Genomic DNA, 22,710 nt, shown 5'->3' with positions numbered 1-22,710 from the left:
TGAAATTCGGCCTTGTCTGATAAGTTGTCACAGTAGTAGCATTTCTATGTTTTAAAGACATTTCAAAATAATTTCATGTACATTTAATGCTTGATCCTACTAACAGTTTCTGGAGGTATTTCTCTAATCTTACAGAAAAGCAAGTCAAGGTCCATCCTATAAGGTGAGTATCGTATCTAAGTTGTCAAGGTTTATACAGGTAGTGATAGAGCCTACATTTGAACCAATTAGGCACCAATGGCCACATGACATAGAGATTAAGAAAAGTATTTACCCACAGACCTCCTGTTGTCACTGACTTTTTGAGTTCGAGACGAGCCTGGGAAACAAAGGGAGATCTTGTCTCTACAAAAAAATAAAAGTAAAAGAAAATTAGCTAGGCATGGTAATGTGTGCTTGTAATCCCAGCTACTCAGGAGGTTGAGATGGGAGGATCCCCTGAATCCAGGAGTTTGAGGCTGCTTGCACCACTGCACTCCAGCCTGGATGACAGGGCAAGAACCCATCTCATGAAAAAACAAACAAACAAACAAAAACAAAGAAAGAAAACCCTGAATATCAGGTCCTTTTGTGGGGACAAACCTCTGGCAACCTTGTAACAAAAGGTCCTTCGAAAGAAGATATACAAATGGCAAAGTAAGCAAATGATGAGATACGATCTCACACCCACAGGATGGCTAATATCAAAAAGAAAAACACAGAAAATAACAAGGATTGGTGAATATGTGAAGAAACTGGAATTCTATAGATTCTTGGTGGGAATGTAAAATGATACAGCCACTGTGAAAAACAGTTTGGTGGTTCCTCAATATATAAAAAATAGAATTACCATATCATCCATCAATTCTACATCAATTCTACATCTGGGTATATACTTCAAAGAACTGAATAAAAGGTCCTGAAAAAATATGTTCAAATCAATGTTCACAGCAGCATAATTTATAATAGCTAAAATGTAGTAGCAACCCAGGGGTCTATTGATGGAGAAATGGATAAGCAAAATGTGTTACATGGATATTTCTTAGTTAGTTTTAGTTGCTATAACAGAATATCACAGACTGGTGGCTTACAAGCAACAGAAATTCATTCACAGTTCTGGAGGCTGGAAGTCAGAGCTCAAGCTGCCAGCATATCAGGTTCTGGTGAGGGCCCTTTACTGAATTGTAGACAGCCAAATTCTTGCTGTGTTCTCTCTTGGTTGAAAGAGAGTTAGCTATCTTTTTGGCCTCTTATAGGGCACCATCCCACTCATTAGGGCTCCACCCTCATTATCTAGTTACTTCCCAATGAACCTACCTCCAAACCATCACATTGAGATAAGAGTGTCAACACAGTAGTGTTCGGTGGACATAAATGTTCAGTCCATGGCAACATACAATGAAATGTTATTTAGCCTGAAGAAGGAAGGAAATTCTAACATATGCTACAGCACAAACTAATCTTGAGGACATTGTGCTAAATAAAATAACCTAGTCACAAAAAGACAAATATGTTATGATTCCACTTATATGAAGTACTTAAAGTAGTCAGAAGCATACTCAGCTTTTCTGCATTGTTGTATGACCAAACACTATAGTGTGCAAATTCAATACCTGTAGAAGAAGTGCAAATCAGGCCATCAGAGCAGTTTGATTTATACCCTTTCCTTGATGATTAGAAGTATCCAGGATCTTCATTCTTTTCTTTTCAAGCTTGCTACCAATTAAAATGTAAATCTCTCCAAGATAGAATGTTTTAAGCACTTTCATCGTTGAATGAATTTCAGATCCTTTAATCTTCTGCCTTTTTTGCTAAAACAAAGATTTTTAAAATATAAAAGTAATAGAGAAAAAAGGTTAATAGCTAATGGATGCCAGGATGGAGATGAACAGCCCAGTAGAAGAATAAGCACAGGTTGTGAGGAGACAGTCTACAGAAATGCCAATTTAGATGGCCCACAAGCAAATAAGATGGTCAAACTCACTTGGTGGCAGGAAAATGAAAGCACCAAAATAGTGAAGTTTCACTTTACATCCATCAAGTTGGCAATATTTTTTAAAAAGTCACCAATTGCAGGCAGAAATGTGCAGAAAAGGGTACATTCATACATCACTTGTAAAAATGTGAAGACTTTTTTTGCATTTTGGAAAAGCAATCTGATAGCATATTGTAAATTTAAAAAATATATGTGCGTATACATATATTTGTATACATACACATACATATTATATATATACATACAAATTCATATTATACACACACACGTGTGTGTGTGTATTCTTCCACTCAGCAGTTCCATTCCTAGCAATCCATCTCAAGAAGTAAAAGCCTTCCTCTTTTAGGCAATATGCAGAATGTGTGTGTGTGTGTGTGTGTGTGTGTAAAATATATATGTATGTATGTATGTATGTATTATTCAGCCTGAAATACTATAGTCAAGAGTGATATAACAAACATATATATATAGCATATAGCATTCTTCATGGGTACAAAGAAAGAAAAACTAAATCAAGCATAATACATTCATATCGTGGAATAGTATGCAATAACTAAAAAGAATAAATTAGAGCCATATCAACTGACTTAGAGAGAACTCCATGAAGAACTACTCAGTAGGAAGACACTTATATAGGAAGCATACAGCCTATTTTTGGAAAACAAGTAATCACTCACAAACATACACGCACACACACACACACCCAATCATGTACACCATCTACATCCACCCATAGAGGATCAAAGGATTACAATTGTATAAGAATGTATGTGCTTGAATATATGAAAGAATAAGCCCTGCGTAATTCATTATTTCCCTGTAGGGAGCTGGGCTGATGTGAGGTGAGAGAGCAGAGAGTGAAGTGAGTTTACAAGCTGAGTAGAGAAGGAATAACAAAAACATAGTGCCAGCGAAAAGGAAACACATTTTTGTATTTTTTTCTATATGTGGGTATAGGTATAAAGAAATTTATATTAAAATATTAATCTCCCATATGGTACTTTTTATAATTAAAAATCTTGAGGACATGAAGCTTCATGAGAGATATTGCCCCTCTTAAGACTATCATAATAGTTTTCTCCGTCAAAAACAAAAATGGAAACCTGAAATCAGTGACTTGGGTCATTCAAGTTTTGATGTGCAAAAATTTCACCGGGCCATTTCCTAGGAAACTAAGTGGTTCTCATTTCATTGTTATGTACATCTTCTAGAAAGCTGAAGAAGGAAAGAAGGTGATAGTTCATGATTAGCTGAGCATTGTTTCCTAAACATGTAGAGGTACCATCTATAATCAAGGCTGAAACTGAGCATCATTGGTTATTGTTTTAAGTAGTGGTCACGCTGAGTTATCAAGTGATACCGTGTTACACCCCTTCCTTGGTTCTGGGAGCTGTGTTAGGGGCAGCTAAGGATAGCAAGGCAGGGCCAATTGTGTATCCTGGTGGCAGAATATAGCTCTCAACACATAATACTCTAAATTGGTTTCCCAATTTGTATTTCTAAGATAGAAATCCAACTTGCAAAAGTGAAGATGGGACCGTTTTATGCCATGTAATCCCTATTCCTGATTTTTTTTTTTTTTTTTTTTCTTGAGACAGAGTCTTGCTCTTTCGCTAGGCTGGAGTGCAGGGGCGCGATCTCAGCTCATTGCAATCTCCACCTCCTGTGTTCAAGCGATTCCCCTGTCTCAGCCTCCCAAACAGCTGGGACTACAGGCATATGCCACCACGCCTAGCTAATTTTTGTATTTTTAGTAAAGACAGGGCTTCACCGTCTTCAGCAGGACGGTCTCAATCTCTTGACCTCTTGATCCGCCTGCCTTGGCCTCCCGAAGTGCTGGGATTACAGGTGTGAGCCACCGCACCCAGCCACTATTCCTAATTTCTTAACTTTGGTTCATCTCTCAGTTGGTCAGTCATAAATGTGAATTTTTTTTTCAACAATTATGGTACAAGGATGATCAGTTTTGAGATTATTTGAAAATGTGCATAGGAAGCCTTTATCTACTGGGGAAAGCTTTATTAGTGACAAAAATAGATGAGTCACTGTCAATTTTCCACAGATCTAGGTAAATGCTTCTCTATTACCTTTAGCATTTCAGCAGAAGTGTCTATGGTCAGCTCATTTTATTTTGTTACAGGTAATTTTTTTCTTTGTTTTAATAAATTTCTATATGTCTATATATTTACTTTAATAATTTAATGATCTTCTCAGCCTGCTTATCTTTTCACTGAGTTTGCTTGAAAAGCTGTGGGCCCATCTGAAATACATATCCAGATTGTTTCTAAATTCAGTAAAGTTTTCTTTAATTTTGTTTTCAACTATTGTTTCTGTTCTAGTTGTCCTGTCTTCTTCTTCCATAAACTGTATAAATTCTAAGAGTCTATCTTCATTTCGTTATCACTGTCTATATACTCTTACAAACTAATACCATATTCTTACCTTTTTTTATAGTTTTCAGTGTATGAAGTTGGTTCATGATATCACTAGTAGAATTTTCTGTCTTTCCTTTCTTCATTATAGTTCCTACTCTTGAATGTGATCAAGTTTTGCTTTAATTCTGCAATTGCATTTTAGTTTATTTTGTGTAACTGATATGATACACCACAGTTAGATACATGCAAAGCTCATAGTATCCAACTCATACTGAGCTTTGCATAGTATTTAACTCTGATGTATCACTGGTAATTACTTTATAAATCAGCATAATTTCTCTCAAACAGTCCTCATTTCCACAGATGCCAAAGCATATAATGTTATTATTTCCTGGAATGCTCCTTAAGAGATGCATTAGTTTCCTATTGCTGCTGTAACAAATTTAGTGACTTAAAACAACACACACTTATTATCTCACAGTTCTGGAGGTCAGAAGTCCTCCAGACACGGTGGCAGAGCTGTGCTTCTTTGGAAGTTCCAAGGGAGAATCTGTTTCCTTGCTTTATTCAGCTTCTAGAAGGCAAGTGCCTTTTTTGGTTCCTGGACCCACATCACTATCACTCCCACCTGTGCTTTAGTCATATCTCTTTCTTTACCTCTGATCTTTCTGGCTCCCTTTTAAAAGGACCCTTGTAAATAACTGGGCAATCCAGTATAATCTCCCATCTCAATAACCTTAATGTAATCACATTTGCAAGGTTACTTTTTGCCATGCAAGGTAACATTTTTAGGTACCCAGGAGTAGGACTTGTACATCTTTTTTTTTTTTTTTTTGGTGGTTGGTGGGGGTGGGGGCATGATTCAACCCACCACAGATAAATTTACATGCTATTATCTTTAGCTTAGTCACAGGCAGGTACATAAATGTCCGCTAGGCTTTTTATTCTAATCTCCCCTTCTAGGTTGCTTAGAATTTTTAAGGATGGTTCCTAGAAAGGGAAGCAGAAGGAACACTGTTGTTGATGGGGTTATAATACCAATTTTTCCAGGCCAAGCCAGCAAGATATTTCAACCAGATCTCACCTCCTAGCTATTTTGTTGATGGGGTTATAATACCAAATTTTTCCAGGCTAAGTCAGCAAGATATTTCAACCAGATCTCACCTCCTAGCTATTTGTCTATTGCTTTTTGCAATTGTTTCTCTCTGCCACCTGAAAATGGTAATTTTCAAACTTGTACTTGATATAGTTTGAATATGTGTCCCCACCAAATCTCATGTTGAATTGTAATCCCTCATATTGGAGGTGGGGCCTGGTGGGAGGTGTTTGGGTCATAGGGGTAGATCCCTCATGGCTTGGTGCTGTCCTTGGAATAGTGGCTGAGTTCTTGAGAGATCTGGTTGTTTAAATGTGTGGAACCTCCCCTCCTATTCTCTGTCTTTTGCTCCCTCTCTGCCACATAAGATGTTTGTTCCCCCTTCACCTTCTGCCATAATTGGAAGCTTCCTGAAGCCTTCCCAGAAACCAAGCAAATGCCAGCACCATGCTTCCTGTAAAGCCTGCAGAACTGTGAGCCAATTAAATCTCTGTTCTTATAAATTACCCAGTCTCAGGTATCTCTTTATAGCAATGCAAGAACAGCCTAACACAGTACCTAATTTTTATTTTTTATTTTTCCCGAGACGGAGTCTCGCTTTGTCGCCAGGCTGAAGTGCAGTGGCATGATCTCGGCTCACTGCAACCTCCGCCTCCCGGATTCAAACGATTCTCCTGCCTCAGTCTCATGAGTAGCCAGGACTACAGGCACACTACCTCGCCTGGCTAATTTTTTGTATTCTTAGTAGAGACGGGGTTTCACCATGTTGGCCAGGATGGTCTCCATCTCCTGACCTCGTGATCCACCCGCCTTGGCCTCCCAAAGTGCTGGGACTACAGGCGTGAGCCACTGCACCAGGCCCCACAGCAATTAATTTTAAGAAACTGACTGACTGGCTTGCATCCTGTAGTAAGCTGTATCCCCAGCTCACAATTTACTTTCCGCTGGGTCCCAAAGGGAAGGAAGCCCCTGGACAGGGTGAAGGAACACACTCCCATAGTGCTGCCCCATCGCCTGCTACGTGTGCAATCCTTTCTCCTGTTATCAGTCTCTCACTCTGGCTTTTCTCACAACTTATACTTTAGTGGTGTATTTCTGTCCTGTTACCCAGTCTATTCTCTTGGCTTTTGCTCCAGTTTCATAAACACCAAGTCTTCTTGTATTTTACTGATTGAGCCAAACTGTTCTGACTTTTTCTCTGGTTCTGACAACAGAGCATACGCCATTTATCACATTTGGCATGTAATTTTCTTTGTCCTTCAAGTTATGGTTGCTGTTGTTCCCTCTGTACTCATGCTTAACCAAAGTGCCCTCCATCCAGAACTAGTATTGAGTAGCGCACTCTGGAGCACCACTCACTCTCCACTTGGGTGCTGACTAAAATCTCTTCTCATAGCCTCAGCTGCTATCAGTTTCATGTCAATTGCCCTAGCCCAATTCCAAGTATTTAATACCAGTGATTCTGCTAGACAAAAATTGGATGTTATCCTAAGCCTACTGCCTGGTATGTGATAAATTAAATTTATACATAAAAACTACACCCCATAGAATTTACCTGCCCTGAAGGACTCTTCTTGTAGGGATCACATCTCCCACTAAGGCGATTCCCCACATCTAATGCCGCACACCTCTCCCATTACATATACTCGACAACACCTGTGTCTTTTTTTGGAAATATAGAATTCCTAGCAATGTTAAAAAGTTAACTATTAATCAAGAGGAAATAGAAGGGAGAAACTAAATTCCGAGAGCCTCAAAAATCTTGCAGGTACATAGTATGTTGTTAAACAGCCTAAAGGGTGATTCTCCTGGGAGGCAGTGGGGGTGGAGAGTTGAGAGGTGGGGCTGGAAGAGCAAAGAAAGCATCTTTTAACTTAAACTCTGATGGCACAGCACAGATGATGGATTGATTTCATCAATACTCCAGTTAGTGGAAATTGTTCCCAATTTGGCTAAAATTTGTCTATGCTAGGGTTCATTTTTTACTTTTTCCATGACTTCATGAGGGGGAAGAGTATCATTTAGATGGCATTTTAAACCAGTCTTTACACGTGATTTTTCTTCAAGGAAATGCTATGCAACACAGGAGAGGAAAGAAACATGGGACAAGCAGAAGGAGAAACACTCTGTTAGAGTGAGATAGCAGGCAGCAAGCCTTCACCAGGGAATGGCTCATGGGGTCTGAGCCTCATTATGTAAACTAGCTCAACGCACCTCGCACCTCAATAGGTGGCTTCAGATTCTGCATACTTCCAGATTTGTTTGTATTCTGGTAACGTAATTGATTTAGTTAAAGTCTCTGGGTTTTCTTAGTTCGTTCTGGCCCACCTTCCTTTCTAGGTCAAAACCCTTCTCTCCACAACCAAAGTCACTTGTTCCCAGTAATTCTATCCTCTGCTTTAACTTGAATATTACCTAGGCCTCTTTATCAAGTCCACTGTTTTCCCCAACCCTACCCCACAATGACATATTCTAAGTGTCTACTCCCTGTTTCCCAGTCGTTTCCATCTGGCTCATCTCTGGGCACTAAATGTCCTCCTAGTTGCCCCTGAAACTCTGCAGCCCTCAGGAAATCATCCTGCTCTTGCCATTAGTTCTATTAAAATCTTGTTTTTTGGTCTCCATCTTGGTTCCACTTTGTTTATTTTCAATTTTTAAATTTTATTTTATTTTTTGAGGCAGGGTCTTACTCTGTTGCCCAGGATGGAGTGCAGTGGTACAATCACAGCTCACTACAGCCTTGAACTCCTGGGCCTAAGTGATCCTTATCCTCGATCTCCTGAATAACTGAGACTATAGGTACATGCCACCATGCCCAGCTAATTTTTGTTTTGTTCTGTTTATGTAGAAACAAGGTCTTGCTGTGTTGCCCAGGCTGGTCTCAAACTGAACTCCTGGCCTCAAACAATCCTCCTGCCTCAGCCTCCCAAAGCACTGGGCTTACAGGAGTGAATAACTGTTCCAAGACTTCCTATCCTACACAGGCAGGTTCTAGTTCAATACTTGTTACAGGACCCATACATCGGACACCTTTTCTAATGACTCTTCCAAAAATCAGCTCATTTACATTGTTTGGGGTTGCTTCCTTCTGTTTTCCTCCAATAAATACACAATGTTTATGAGGGCGTTATTTATTTATTTGCTACAGTCTTCTTAGATTTTGCTTAAATTATTGAGTAAAACCAAGCCAGCCCTACCTACTGGGGAAGAAGAGGGCTTTACCCTCCCTCCCTGAGCCTGATGGATATGGAGACCCTGGCCCCTTCCCAGCCCCTGCTAGATTGGTCTCATGTGCCTCATTTTTGGCTTCTCACAGGCCCCTTCCTCAGCTTCTGTTTTTCTTGGACCTCTTCTTCCCCTAGGAACAGGATACAATCACCACAGCTCTCAGTGGGCTTGTAGTTTCCAATACTACGTTCACAAATTCTCTAATTTTATTTAATGATTTCATAAAAAAGCAATGGGGTTTAGAGTTCTTTTCAAAAGTTGTTTTGCATACCCAAGGTATGTTTGCAAAGTGTATCTGTTTCAAATAAACAGATAAAGAGCATATTCATAATAGCTACTACTAGTTTCCACCTCTTTCTTAGGTGGTAAAGAGCCCTCTGGTTCACACTGCACTCTAAGTCTCAGTTTCTGAAAGTCAAATCTCCTTAATTTTGGCATGGGGAATAAAGTCTGCCTAAACTTGCATGCTAGATGCTGAATTAAGCTACTTGGACTAAAGCCTAAAGCAGGATTCTAGGCTTGGCAAGATTTACATACACTGCCATCCAGAAACTGCTTCCTAGTTTTCCACTCAGGTACGGGTTCCTAGATCATGTACTCTAATTTAACTGTATGGAAGGGACTTCTCAAAAGCTTTCAAAGATTCTTTTCCTGAGCTCCAGATAAATGCAGAATAACATTGTCATACTTTTTGCGTGCTCTCAGACTTTCCAGAGAGTCAGAGATGGACATTTAGCAAACCACCCTCAAGGAATGTGGACTTCCCGCAACCCAGAATGATATTTCTCCAGTGGGTACAACAAGATGAAGCAGAAGCACATTCAGAAGATTATGCCACCCAGAGCTGATGTTATCCCAAAATTAGAAAATTACCCTTTTCCTAGCCTCTACAATCATCTAAATTGGCCTCTAATCATTAGAAGGAGAGATTTGGAAATCAACATAGAGTTAGTTACGATTTGTGCATTTAACAAATACTAAGCTTCTAGTCATAGCAAGCGTTTGCTAGGTACTAAGCACACATTGGTGACAAAACAGGCAGTCAAATGCTACCAGGCTTACAGGTTTAGGAAAGAGATAATACAAATAAGTTTCAAAATGTAATCTCAGCACTCTTGGAGGATGAGGCAGGCAGATTACTTGCGGTCAGGAGTTCAAGACCAGCCTGGTCAACATGGTGGAACCACGTATTTACTAAAAATACAAAAATTAGTTGGCGTGAGGTGCACGCCTGTAATCCCAGCTACTCAGAAGGCTGAGGCAGGAGAATCATTTAAACCTGGGAGGTGGGGGTTGCTGTGAACCAAGATCAGGCCACTGCACTCCAGCCTAGGTGACAGAGAGAGACTATGTCTCAAAAAAAAATATATATATAGTTGAAAGTAGTAAGTACTAGACAGCATAATACATTACAGCCCAAAAGTGGAAGCAATTTAAATGACTACCAATGAATGAATAAAAAAGCAAATGTGGTATATCCATACAATGAAATTTATATGGCAATAAAAAAGGAATGAAGTACTGATATGTGTTATCACTTATAAAATGGATGTGAAAATATGATGCTAAATGAAAGAAGCCAGCCACAAAATACCATGTATTATATGGTTCCGTTTAAATAAAATGTTCAGTAAGGCAAATCTATAGAGATAAGAAGTAGATTAGTGATTGTTCGGGTCTACTGGGGAATGAAGAGTGACTCCAAATGGCCATGAGGGAAATGTTCTAAAATTGAGTTGTGGGCCGGGCGCGGTGGCTCAAGCCTGTAATCCCAGCACTTTGGGAGGCCGAGACGGGCGGATCACGAGGTCAGGAGATCGAGACCATCCTGGTTAACACGGTGAAACCCCGTCTCTACTAAAAAATACAAAAAAACTAGCCGGGCGAGGTGGCGGGCACCTGTAGTCCCAGCTACTCGGGAGGCTGAGGCAGGAGAATGGCGTAAACCCGGGAGGCGGAGCTTGCAGTGAGCCGAGATTGCGCCACTGCACTCCAGCCTGGGCGACAGAGCGAGACTCTGTCTCAAAAAAAAAAAAAAAAAATTGAGTTGTGGTGATGGCTGCATATCTCAGTAAATTTATTAAAATATAAAAACATCAAGGGTTTGCTTAAAACAGATGAATTTTATGGTAAATAAATAATATCTCAATAAAGTGGTTAAAATATTTAAAAATCAATTAAGCCAATAAACCCCAGAAATTATTACTTGAAAAATAATGATTATTGCTCTAGAGGAATAAAAGACCAGGGAGTTGTGCAGGATTAGTACACATAGGTGTGTGTCTCCTTAGGCAAGGTGGCCAGTGAAGGTTTTGCAGAGGCAATACAATTTAACAGGGGGCCTGAATGGAGAGAAAGAGCCATTCACAAGAACTGACATGGGGAGAGACTACTAGACAGAAGGACTAGCTTGCACAAAGGTCCTGGGGTAAGAAATACTTTGGTCTTTGGGAGGAACTTAAAGAAAACCTGTGTGAGGGATAATGATGTTCTACAGGGCCATATGCTCCCTAACAAAGAGCTTAGATTCTGTTCTCAATGCAGCAGCAATCTACTGTGGAGCTTGGAACAGCAGAGCTATATGCTTTATTTCTTTATATTAATCTTAGATTGAACAGGAAAGAGCTAAGTTGGAAAACCAGAACAGATGCTATTCCAGGACCCAGGAGATAGGATGTTAGAAGTAAAGATGGGTAGAAATAAGCAGATGTGATTTTTATGTTTGAGATGGACCTCATCAGGACTGCTTTGAGATGAGGACTCTAAGGAGTGAGGTAGAGAGCAGAATGGGATATGACTCTCACATTCTAGATAAATCAAGTCGGTGAATTTGCTAATATGAGGATGATTGAGGTAGAACCAGGTTTGGGAGGTGAGAGAATCAAGAGTCTCATTTTAGACACATTAGGTTCAAATGCCTGTGAAACCAACAGGGGAGTGAAGGAGCAGACAATTGAAAGGTAGGATTGCAAAGGAGACTGAGTAGTAGTAACCAGAGGGGTCAAGGAAAACTCGGGACAGAGTGATAACACAGACTTCTAGAAAAGAGAGACTTGTGAGAAAGTGGAGGATGCCCAGTGCTGCTGCTCTGTTTGGTAAGATGAGGAGTGGCAGACGAAGGTCAGTGCACCTGACCAATGCAGTTTCTACAGGATGACAGTGGAAGCCACGCTGGACCAGGTTGAGGCATGACAGGAGTGAGGATGTGAAGGATGCACATGGAGATAACTCAAATGCTGTCTGTGAAGAAAAGCTGAGGGGTGAGGCAGTTTTAAGGACGTGAGTTGTAAGGAGTGTTCATTTATCAGCTGAGATTAGATTTGGCTGCAATTGATAGAAAATGTAACAACAGCTTACACTACGTAGATGTCTATTTTTCTCTCCCATTGATAATGTTAGGAGATAAGAAGTCCAGAGCTGCTATGGTGGCTCCGTTAACAATGGAGGCCAAGATCTTTCTCTCTCACAGCTCTGCCAACATCAGTATAGGAGGAAGTGATGAATGGCTCAGATCCCTGCATTGAGGATGCTTCCAAGAGCTTGAAATACTGCATTTGTTTATGCATTCACATGGCCTCACCTAGCTGCAAGAGAAGCTGGGGAACATTGCTCATTCCAGATGTTCATGGACCCAGACAGAAGCATAGATTCTTGTACCAAGAGAGAAGGAAACAATGGATATTGGAGGTCAACTATCATCTTTTGCCAAATAGAAATCAGTTATCATCTTTTGGGCTTGATTTTTGTTTGTTTTGTTTAGGTGTTTATACTGCCTACTGTGTACACTGATTTGGTAAAGAAGGTACATTGGATGTAGGAGAGTCATGACCCAAGGTCTACAGAATCCTTCAGAAGGATGAGAGGATAAGATCTTAAAAAACAAAACAACGAAAACCCCTGACCTTTGAAAACAGAAGCCACCTTTCAGCAGTTGTAATCTTGAAGGAAAAAAGACAGTGTGGATATAGGTGAGTTAAAAAATTTAAAACTATTTTAAAAATGAAGTAAAAGATGAGGTGTTTCTCAATTGATGGCATTTACTTTCCAAGTGAAAGTTGAGGCAGGGTCAGTTTAGTGTAAACCACTGGTTTGAGTAGGGAGAAGACACTGTTTTGGAAAGTCAATTCAATAGGGAAACTTTTTAAAGCTGAAGGATAGTGGTGAGAGTCCACTAGAGGCTTAAGATTTTATTCTGTTTATGTGCTTGGTTGTGTGTTTGTTTATTTTGAGATGGAGTCTCACACTTGTTGCCCAGGCTGGAGTGCAATGGTACGATCTCGGCTTACTGCAACCTCCTCCTTCTAGGCACAAGTGATTCTCCTGCCTCAGCCTCCTGAATAGCTGGGATTACATCCACACACACCATCATGCCCAGCCAAGATTTTATTCTTTCTAGTGAAACCAAGATTAGTCAGGATCAGCCACAATTAGCCAAGCAAAGCTTCCAACACAGGTGTGGAGAAGGAACATGGTGGTGCTAATCCAAGGTTGGGGTTCAGCAAGGCAAGTACTAAGAAAGACTAGAAAGTGCCAAGTTGTTACTGAAACTTGCAAGGAAATAATTCTAATCATCATCATCATCAATCAGTTCCAATAACAGCGGTTTTTTTATAGAACACTTCATTTGCATCGGGCATTTTTGACCTATAAGAATTGCCATTTTATGGTTTCACTTTATTTTTTAGCTTTCACAGTTCATGGAATACATGTAAAATTGCTCCTAATTTAAGCCCATTTCCCCAAATGTTATTACTTTTACCCCTGAAGAAAAATAATCTTGCCATTTCCTCTTCATCATTTCATACTCCTGTCATCTTTTATCTTCTTCCTCTGTAGAACAATTTACTGAACAAAGCTCAGATTCTATGGCTTATATCATTCATATTCCTCTTCTCTGAACTCTCTAGAAGTTCTCCACCCTGCTTTGAAGTGTGGGACCAAATCTGAATGCCGAAGTCCAGCTGAATGAATAAGGGAAAATCATCCCTTATTTAATTTACTCTCCAAAGGATAATGGTATAAGCTTCATTTACACAGTGTGTCATGAAAGGAAAGGTGGGGAAAGATGAAAAGGTAGCTAGCTCCACAATCTCAAATGTTCTCATTATGATGCAGGTTGGGTGGCTCTTAATAAGCTGCTTGGGGGCCCATTGGTATTTCTAGTGGCATTTCATTCTCTTGAAGGGGTTTTGCTAGGGAGACTAGATTCCCAGGTCAACATACCTAGATGAAAACAAATGCCGTTATCGATACCAAAATCCATTCAGTGTGGTTTTGCTGAATTTCATATTTACATTAAAAGCCAATTATTAATTAAACATGTGAGAGAACCTAATAATTCCTCTCAGTGTTACTCTATGGGAAAACGCACCCAAGTTTCAAAATGTGATTTATATTCATGTGGCATTAAGGAGGCAGTAGATGGGCTGAATTGGAGGACTTCTGGCCTTTAATTACCTTATTCCAAGAGTGTCTTCTCATATCTTGAACTGTCTCTTTTTCTTTTCTTTCTTTTTTTTTAATTTCTACTTTTATTTTATTGTGGTAAGAATACTTAACATGAAATCTACTACCCATTAACAGATGTTTTAGTGTACAATACAATATTTTAACTATTGGTACAATGCTACACAGTAGATCACTAGAAATTATTCATCTTGTGTAGCTGAAACCTTATGCCTATTGATTTCCAACTCTCCATCTTTCCCTCCCCACAGGCCCTGGCAGCACCATTCTACTCTCAGCCTCTATGAGTTTGCCTATTTTAAACATCTCAAATGAATGGGAACATGTAGCATTTGTCCCTTGCAACTAGTTTATTTCACCTAATATAACATCCTCAAGTATCATCCACATTGAGTGGAAAATATAAACTCGGTTTCTCTATTGTCTCACAACATGCTTCTGACACCACACGTTGGGGTGGTTTTCCCCACACATCAAGCAAGCAATCAATTCTACAGCGGACATCAGCTGGGCACCCTGCAATTCAACTCTGATGTGATCTACCTGGAGATTGCCTCATATCCCACAGGTTGAGGGTTCCATCTCATGAGACTGCCTCCACTTCAGATGCTAATCACAAGCCCCAGGTTGTTTCACCTGTGCTTCTGATTGGCCAGCTATAAATTGGGATTTATAGCCAGTGACCCCCTCCTTGGGTCTGATTAATTTACAAGAGTGGCTCACAGAACACAGGAAAACACTTACTTACATTTATGGGTTTATTATTAAAGGATATCATGAAGGTTGCATATGAAAAAAAAAAAAGCATAGGGCAAGATATGGGGGAAGGTGCACGGAGCTTCCATTCTCTTTCTAGGCACACCACCCTCCAGGAGCCTCCAGCTTTCCAGAAGCTCTCCACACCCAGTCCTTTATGGTAATTTCATTACCTCATGACTGGTGAGCCATTGGTGACCAATTTCACATTCAGTCCCTCTCTTCCCCTAGGTGGTTGAAGGATGGGGTTAAAAGTCCCAACCTTCTAATCCTCTCTTCATCTTTGCAGCGATAAGTCCCATCCTGAAGCTATTAGGGACTGCCAGCCATTAGTCAACCCTCAAGCATACAAAAACACACTTTTCTCTTTAGCAATTCCAAGAATTTTAGGAGTTATAGGTCAGGAAGTGGGGACCAAGACCAAATATATTTTTCATAGTATCACATATTGTCACATATTGTAGGATTTCCTTCTTTTCTTTAGGCTGAATAATATCCCATAGTAGGTATATACCACATTTTATGTATACATTTATCTGCTGATGGACATTTCACTTGCTTCTACATCTCAGTTATTGTAAATAATGCTTCAATGACATGGGAGTGTTAATACCCCTTTGTCATCTTGATTTTAATTCTTTTAGATAAATACCTAGAGTGAGATACGTGAATCATATGGTAGTTCTAATTTTACATTTTCTAGAAATCTTCATACTGTTTTCCGTAGTGGCTATACCACTTGGCATTCTTATCAACAGTGTTCAAGGATACCAGTTTCTCTACATCCCTCAACACTTGTCATTTGTTTTTTTGAAAATGGCTATCCTAACAAGTATGAGGTACTATCTCATTAAGGCTTTGTTTTGCATTTTTTATGATAAGTGATGCTAAGCATCTTGTTTTTCACATACCTGTTGGCCATTTGTATGTCTTCTTGGGAGAAATGTCTATGCAAATTCATAGCTCATTTAAACAATTGGCTATCATTATTATTATTATTTTGCTATTTAGTTGTATAAATTCTTTGTATACTCTTGACATTAATCCCCTGTTGGATGAATAGTTTGCAAATACATTAATCCCCTGTTGGATGAATAGTTTGCAAATGTAGGTTGCCTTTTTACTCTGTTGACTGTTTCCTTTCCTGTGCAAAAGGCTTTTGTTCCTCTTTGTCTACTTTTGCTTTTGTTGCTTGTGCTTTTGGTGTCATATCTATGAAATCATTTCCAAGACCAGTGTTGCGACATTTCTCCCCTATATTTTCTTCTAGGAGTTTTACACATTCAGGTCTTTACTCCATTTTGAGTTAACTTCTATGCATGGTATAAGATACAGGTACACTATCATTCTTTTGCATGTGGACATCCAGTTGTCCCAACACTATTTGTTGAAAAGACAATACTTTCCCTGTTGTGTATTATTGACACCCTTGCCGAGCTGACCAAAAATACATGGATTTATTTCTGTGCTCTCTATTCTATTCTATTGCTCTATATTCCTGTCTGGACTTCTTCAATTTTTAACTCCTGTTACACTACTCTGTCATCAATTTCCTGGGAAAAATAAGAACTACTAAAACTTTGCTTGTTTTGTTTGGTGATTAAATTTGTTATTGGGATAAAATTATATTTCAAACTATTTCTATAAGAACAGTATCTCAAAATACAAATGTTATTTCATATTTTATTTATAATTCCCAGGCTATGAGTTTAATTTATGGTCATCTGCAAAAGGTAGAAATCAAGGTTTTGAGTCTCAACTTGCCTGTCACTAAATTGTACAGAATAGATGGTAAGCTGGGTTCCTTGTGAGACATAACTTCACAAGTCCCCAGGCAGGAAATTCACCTACCAGGACTTGGTAGTCACCCAAGTCGTATTTGTGCATCCCTTTAAAAGCAAGACTGGGCCAGGCGCGGTGGCTCACGCCTGTAATCCCAGCACTTTGGGAGGCTGAGGCAGGCGAATCACCTGCAGTCAGGAGGTGAGTCAGCCTGTCCAACAATTAGAAACCACGTCTCTACTAAAAATACAAAATTAACCAGGTGTGGTGGTGCATGCCTGTAATTCCAGCTACTTGGGAGGCTGAGGCAGGATAATCACTTGAACCTGGGAGGCAGAGGTGTGGTGCGCTGAGATCGTGCCATTGCACTCCAGCCTGGGCAACAAGAGTGAAACTCTGTCAAAAAAAAAAAAAAAAAAAAAAAGACAAGACTGCCCTTTCCCTAGGCTCATCAAAAAAGTAATTAAAGTAAGTGTGTGTAGTCGGGTGTGGTGGCTCATGCCTGTAATCTCAACACTTTGGGAGGCTGAGGTTGGTAGATCACCTGAAGTCAAGAGTTAGAGACCAGCCTGGCCAACATGGTGAAACCTCGTCTCTACTAAAAATACAAAAATTAGCCAGTCACAGTGGTGCACACCTGTAGTCCCAGCTACTTGGGAGGCTGAGGTAGGAGAATCACTTGAACCTGGGAGGCAGAGGCTGCAGTGAGCTGAGATTGCACTACTGCACTACAGCCTGGGCGACAAAGCAAGACTATCTCTCAAAAAAAAAAGTGTATGTATAAAATATGTGTATATATGTGCATATACAGATATACCATATATAATTTATATATATGTATAAATACATATATATCTTATGTATGTACATTTATAAATATATGTAAATGCAAAGAGGCTCCTGATTTACCTTTTGAATAAAATCTAGAGTCATTAATATCTTAATTTTTGCATGAGTTATCTGAAAAGCAAATGAGAAGTAAAAACAATAACAATTTAAATAGAAAGAAAATCCCCTCTGCTATTTATTATAAAACACTTCATTAATTTATCACCAGAGTTATCGTCTCAAACTCACTAATGTCTTCTCTGGGCTACTTTCCAGTAGATTATTTCTTGTACATTTGCAAGATGTTACTGAGTACCAGGCAATGTCCCAGATGATCAGGGCATTTGTGGTACCTGGTATTTGGCTTCTAGACCATGATCTATAGACTAGATGGGGTGTGTCAAGGAAAGGATGTCTCCATTTGCCTTTGTCCTTAAGAAAGTGAGTAATTGTCTCTTTCCTTGCCTATTTCCTCCATGGAGAATTTACTGGCCCCAATTTTTTAAAAAAGCTCCTACCACACTCCCATTTTCTGTAAGTGCAATTAGTTGCAGGTACAAAATTTGGAGCAAAGAGGCCTCTCGTGGCCTGTTGTGACTGCAGTTATCCAACTGTGGCTGCAGTTTTTCAGTGCACAACTGATTGCACCCACAAAAAGAAAGGCTACACTTTGAAAATGGGTCCCTTTAAGACAGTTGGGGGATTGCATGCCTCCGGTTGGCAAATTGCAATCTTTTATAGAGGCACAGCCATCACTCTGGCTCGCACTGCCAGTCTGAAATCCAGGTTAGGCATCTCGAGTGATGGAGAGGCCTGGCTGAAGAGCAGGTGCACAGGTCTCTCTCCTGTCCGCCCACCACTTGCCCCCCTTTCACCTTGAGCAACTCATGGACTATGCATTAGTATTCAGCATTCCTGGCTCCATCTCCTGCTTAGTTCACCAGTCACTCTCCAAAAGGGTTTGCAGAGAGAAGCTCAGTCGGTCACACTGTCAATATAACACATTTAACCAACTCTAAATTTGCTTTAAAGAGACAGCTACCAAGATTGACTTTTGCAAAGTGACTCACTCCACCATGCGGCAAAGGCGTCCGTTTGCTCTCGACTGTTATTAAGTGTGTCACTGAGTACATAAGAAAGGGTTTTGAAGGAATTCCGGTGTGAATCCACTAATTCAATAATCCAATACCATAAATTCAAGTAATGGATATTAATACTATGTTCAAAACACACTCACAATTTTTATATCTCTCTTTCTCAAACAGACAGAGCATGTATCGTGAGAGGCTCCTGATGAAATAATAAAACCCAATTTTCATCTAGAAAAAAGAATCATTATAGGAGGATGGTAATTTACTTTATATGACCTTCAATTGATTATTCTGTGGCTGCTACACAAATATCACAGGAGCTATTGATCGTAAAACCTACCAAATAGATCTCTAATAGCTTTTACTGGGCAAAAATAATTATGCTTGCACTGTGGTCAAACACACATAAACCAATGTGGAGGTATTAATGTATGGCATTATTACCCATCTGTCTGCTAGGTATGGAGAAGACCCTTCACGGGAACACTCTATGTCTAAGTTCCATGAAAGCTCAATATCCAAGCCAACAATTACAGCCAGTTACACAGAAAAATTGATTACTGTAACTAAAAGCTAGAGCTGGATAGTAGAGGCTGCAGCTTGCTTTAAAAAAGTAAAATAATAACAAGAGAAATCCTAATCGAGGGGGAGTCCTGCTACAGTGACTACCGGGACTCAGAAATTGCATTTCCCTGTGGTGTCGGCAGCAGAGTAACTTTTCAGAGTCAAGAGCTTTCTATCCAGCCCAGATCATGATCAATGATCAACACTCATAAAAGGTCAGGGTGTCTAATCAAAGAACAGATCATCTATCTCTCAAGGTAAAGCATACAACGTAATCCAGAAATGTGGCGCTGCTGGCCATGGAGAGTGAGGAAATCCAAGGGAAAGAGAAACTTCAGTTCCACTTTGGTGACAGGAAGAATGTTCTGCTCATACAAAACGTGCAGCCAGCCTTCTGTGGGCAATCCTCAGTGGCTCAGGTGGGCCTGAAGGAGATGAACAAAGGCCACGCTCTGAAGGGGGAACTTCTCCACCACGCTGGGCTTCCAGATTCTGATAAAAACATTTTAGACTTCAAAATTTCACAGCAAGTCTATCACTTGCTTTCCAATCCCCAAAAGTCAGTATTTTAAATAATAATATGTAAATATAAATGCATCAATAGCAAATAAAAAAAATCCCAAACTGCTATCGAGGTGTTAAAATGAGGACTGATACATTTTAACAACCAGAATGAAGACACTAAAATGGTAATAGAACTGAGTGGTGGATAAGAAAAAAAAGAGAGGTCTTGTTTACCCAATGTGGGTTCTGTGCATATGTTTGAGTGGACAGGGGAGACAACTGTGGGATGGGGGGATAACTGTATCCGGTCAAACAGAACAGAATACTATCCCATGAATCCCATTCATATATCTCATGAAATAGAGTCAAATAACATCTCATGTATTCCATGAAACAGAACAGGGTTGGAATGCACAGCTGGATGGCTGCACATGCCAAGGATTGGAAAGGTTTTCCCAAAATACCTATGTCTAACCCCAAAGTGCTTCTGCCTCCACCACACCCCAGACCAATCAAACCAGAGTATTAATTTTGGCATTTGTATTTCTTAAAACAAAAACAAAAGCCTGTGTGAATCTCACATGAAGACAGGTTTGAGAACCACTAACTTTAAAGGGAGAGACCCTTTTTAGGGAGGGGAAATCCTTAGAGATGAGAAACCTCCAGGTTCCCAAGCGCACCTCTCCTTCTTCTGCAGCGATACAGCTCGCCTGTTTATTGCTCTTCCTTTTTGGCATTAGCAGTTCCAGTTGTTAAAGGCAGGAAAACTGGAGTCATTGTCTCTCTCTTTTTCATGATTTATAACTCAGAAGCAAGACAGGGGCAGGAGGTTGGAGGGTAATGCTTGTGGCTGTGGTTGCTGTTATTTTTATTTTTTATTTTTCTTTAAGAAATACGCTTTTCTGAAAAATCTTGAAGCCTTGAAGCCACCTGCAGGGCTGTTGTTTTCCAAGGCCTTGCACTTACATAATTGACATCTACATAGACACACTCCTGGAACATATCGGGGGAGGCAGGCATTCTGCTTGTTCTCATTTGTTCTCAAATTACATGATAAAATATGTTTTGGACATTTTAAATCAAAGGGAGTTACTGAGCCCACTTACAAAATCCCTAACATGCCAGCAGGACTTATCTAGCTGCCTCCACAGAACAGCCAAGCAACTCTACACCCGCTTTAGCCCCCACAAAAACAAGCGGATTGCACTACAAATAATTCGCCTATTTGGAAAATGAAAGCTCTGTGCTTTGAGGTCCTAGTTTTTCTTTAAGTTGTTACAATCTTTTCACGGCCCTTTAGGTCTAGGTTAGGTTTTGTTTGGGGTAATTTTCGTATCCTATGGATACTATTTAATCTTTAGCGTTGAGTCAATATTTCTCACTTAGGCCTTGGGGGAATACTGCCTGAAGTGTGTAGCGGGCATGCGGAATTCAGACGTGACTTGGAAACTCCACCATGGGTTCACCCAAGAAACAGACCAGAGGCAACACATTCTATCACTAAAACGTGTTCTCAGTTACACTTCCCTTCCAAAGGTAAGCATCTTAATTCTTCAACTTTTTAAGAGACTAAACCCAGTGAGGGCCCGTGTGTCCACACAGAGATGACACACCCAACCAAAGCACGCGTGTGCATTAAGGGAGAGCGTGTCCTCCCACGTTCCAGCCGCCCCCCTGGCTGCCAGCCGCGGGCTCGGCGCACATACGGTCCCTGTCACCCGAGCGTACCTGTCCCGTTCTGGCCTTGGAGAACGCAGTGGCTCACAAGGGCGCCGCTAGCACGCGAGGCGCGGCGAAGAGAGCGGAGGAAAGCGGCGGGCTGTCCCGCAGGTGCGGCCCCACCTGCCGCCGGATTGGCCGCGGCGGCGGCGCTCGGCGGGAGGAGGGCGGATGATGGATGGCCTGTCTGCCGGCCCGGGTCCGAGCCGCGGGGGGCCGCCGAGGGAAAGGCGGGCGCGCGCGCGCCGCTCCGTGCCCAGCGCAGACAGCGAGATGCCTGCACAAAAGGACGGGGCTTGGAATGTTTGGATTTTGAAGATTAGTTTCTATTATATCTCTGTGGGAGAAAGGAAAACGCGCTATGGGAAAGTGGAGGGCGAAGAACCCCCGAATAATTTCGAACTGTTGTTTGACAAATCACTTCGCCAACGAACAACCCACAAGCCTCCCCTTCCCAAATTGCAAACAGTTCAGAAGTCTTATTTGTCGTTCATGTGAATGATGCCCTATCGGTATCTGAGAAACAACAGGAAATCAGACCTGAACAGTTGCATCTCCTTATCTCGGGCAATATTAAACCCATTGAAAATGGGTTAAAAAGGAGGGTCGTGGACAATACACTTTAAATATTCTAGAAAGGCTAAAAATATAACATAATCGGCTAGTAAACGCTAGTAAACTTTTTTTTTCCCCCAAAAAAGAAAAAATAGAAGGATATTCCCGAGATACATATTTTGTGCATTAGGATGTGCAACATTTTCATAATTTATCTAGTTTTTACGTGTTTAAAAGTCATGGGCAATTTGAATATATTTGTCCTTGCAAAAGGATGACAGCGCATTGTTTTAGGCAATTCTATTTAAGAGGTGTCCTTTTTAAAACTCGTTAGGTTGAGAGTGAGGGTCGAAGCAGGCAGACGGATAGCAGGAGAGAATAAGTCGTGAGCCACCATAGAAATGGGATTGATAGAGAGCTATTGTGTCATCCGGGCTCTTCTTTGGCAACTGAAGGACAGACAGGTCCATTCACTGCAAGCGTTTCTCCTTTGCAACCCGCAATGCGGAAGGTAAAGCATCTCCTGTCGGGGAGTCAGTCAGTCCTGCTGGTGCTGATTCATTTACTTCTGAGAGCAACATAGTTTAGAAAAAAACATTGATTTTTTTCTATGAGGAAAATGTTTTTCTGTTTAATTGTGCTTTAGAATTCCACCATCCTCCTCTGCCCTGTCCACTACCACCACGAAGGAAGTGAAAGCCATGTTTAAAATACTAATAAATGAGATGAAAACATGTCACCAAGGTGTATTTTATATAACTGATTGAAGAG

At 40.5% G+C, this 22,710-nt stretch overlaps 1 long non-coding RNA gene across 6 annotated transcripts in view; it reads right to left on the bottom strand.

Moving 5' to 3' along the window:
- The window catches only part of LOC103231236 (uncharacterized), a 100,305-nt gene extending 78,147 nt beyond the window's left edge, over positions 1-22,158 (bottom strand). The window contains exons 1-2 of one of the 6 annotated variants that reach the window (XR_012091791.1): positions 21,394-22,158; positions 275-345 (exon numbers count right to left, since the gene is read on the bottom strand). This is a non-coding gene — a long non-coding RNA (uncharacterized lncRNA). Of the gene's footprint in view, positions 1-274; positions 346-1,592; positions 4,098-21,393 lie in introns of those variants that run through there. The other 5 variants (XR_012091794.1, XR_012091795.1, XR_012091792.1 and 2 more) reach the window with 5 other exon arrangements.
- Between the last annotated feature and the right edge of the window lie 552 nt (positions 22,159-22,710).

Source organism: Chlorocebus sabaeus, chromosome 29 (genome assembly GCF_047675955.1).
Source record: "Chlorocebus sabaeus isolate Y175 chromosome 29, mChlSab1.0.hap1, whole genome shotgun sequence".
In the NCBI taxonomy this organism is placed as follows: Eukaryota; Metazoa; Chordata; class Mammalia; order Primates; family Cercopithecidae; genus Chlorocebus; species Chlorocebus sabaeus.
This window is presented reverse-complemented; position numbering and strand designations above follow the sequence as displayed.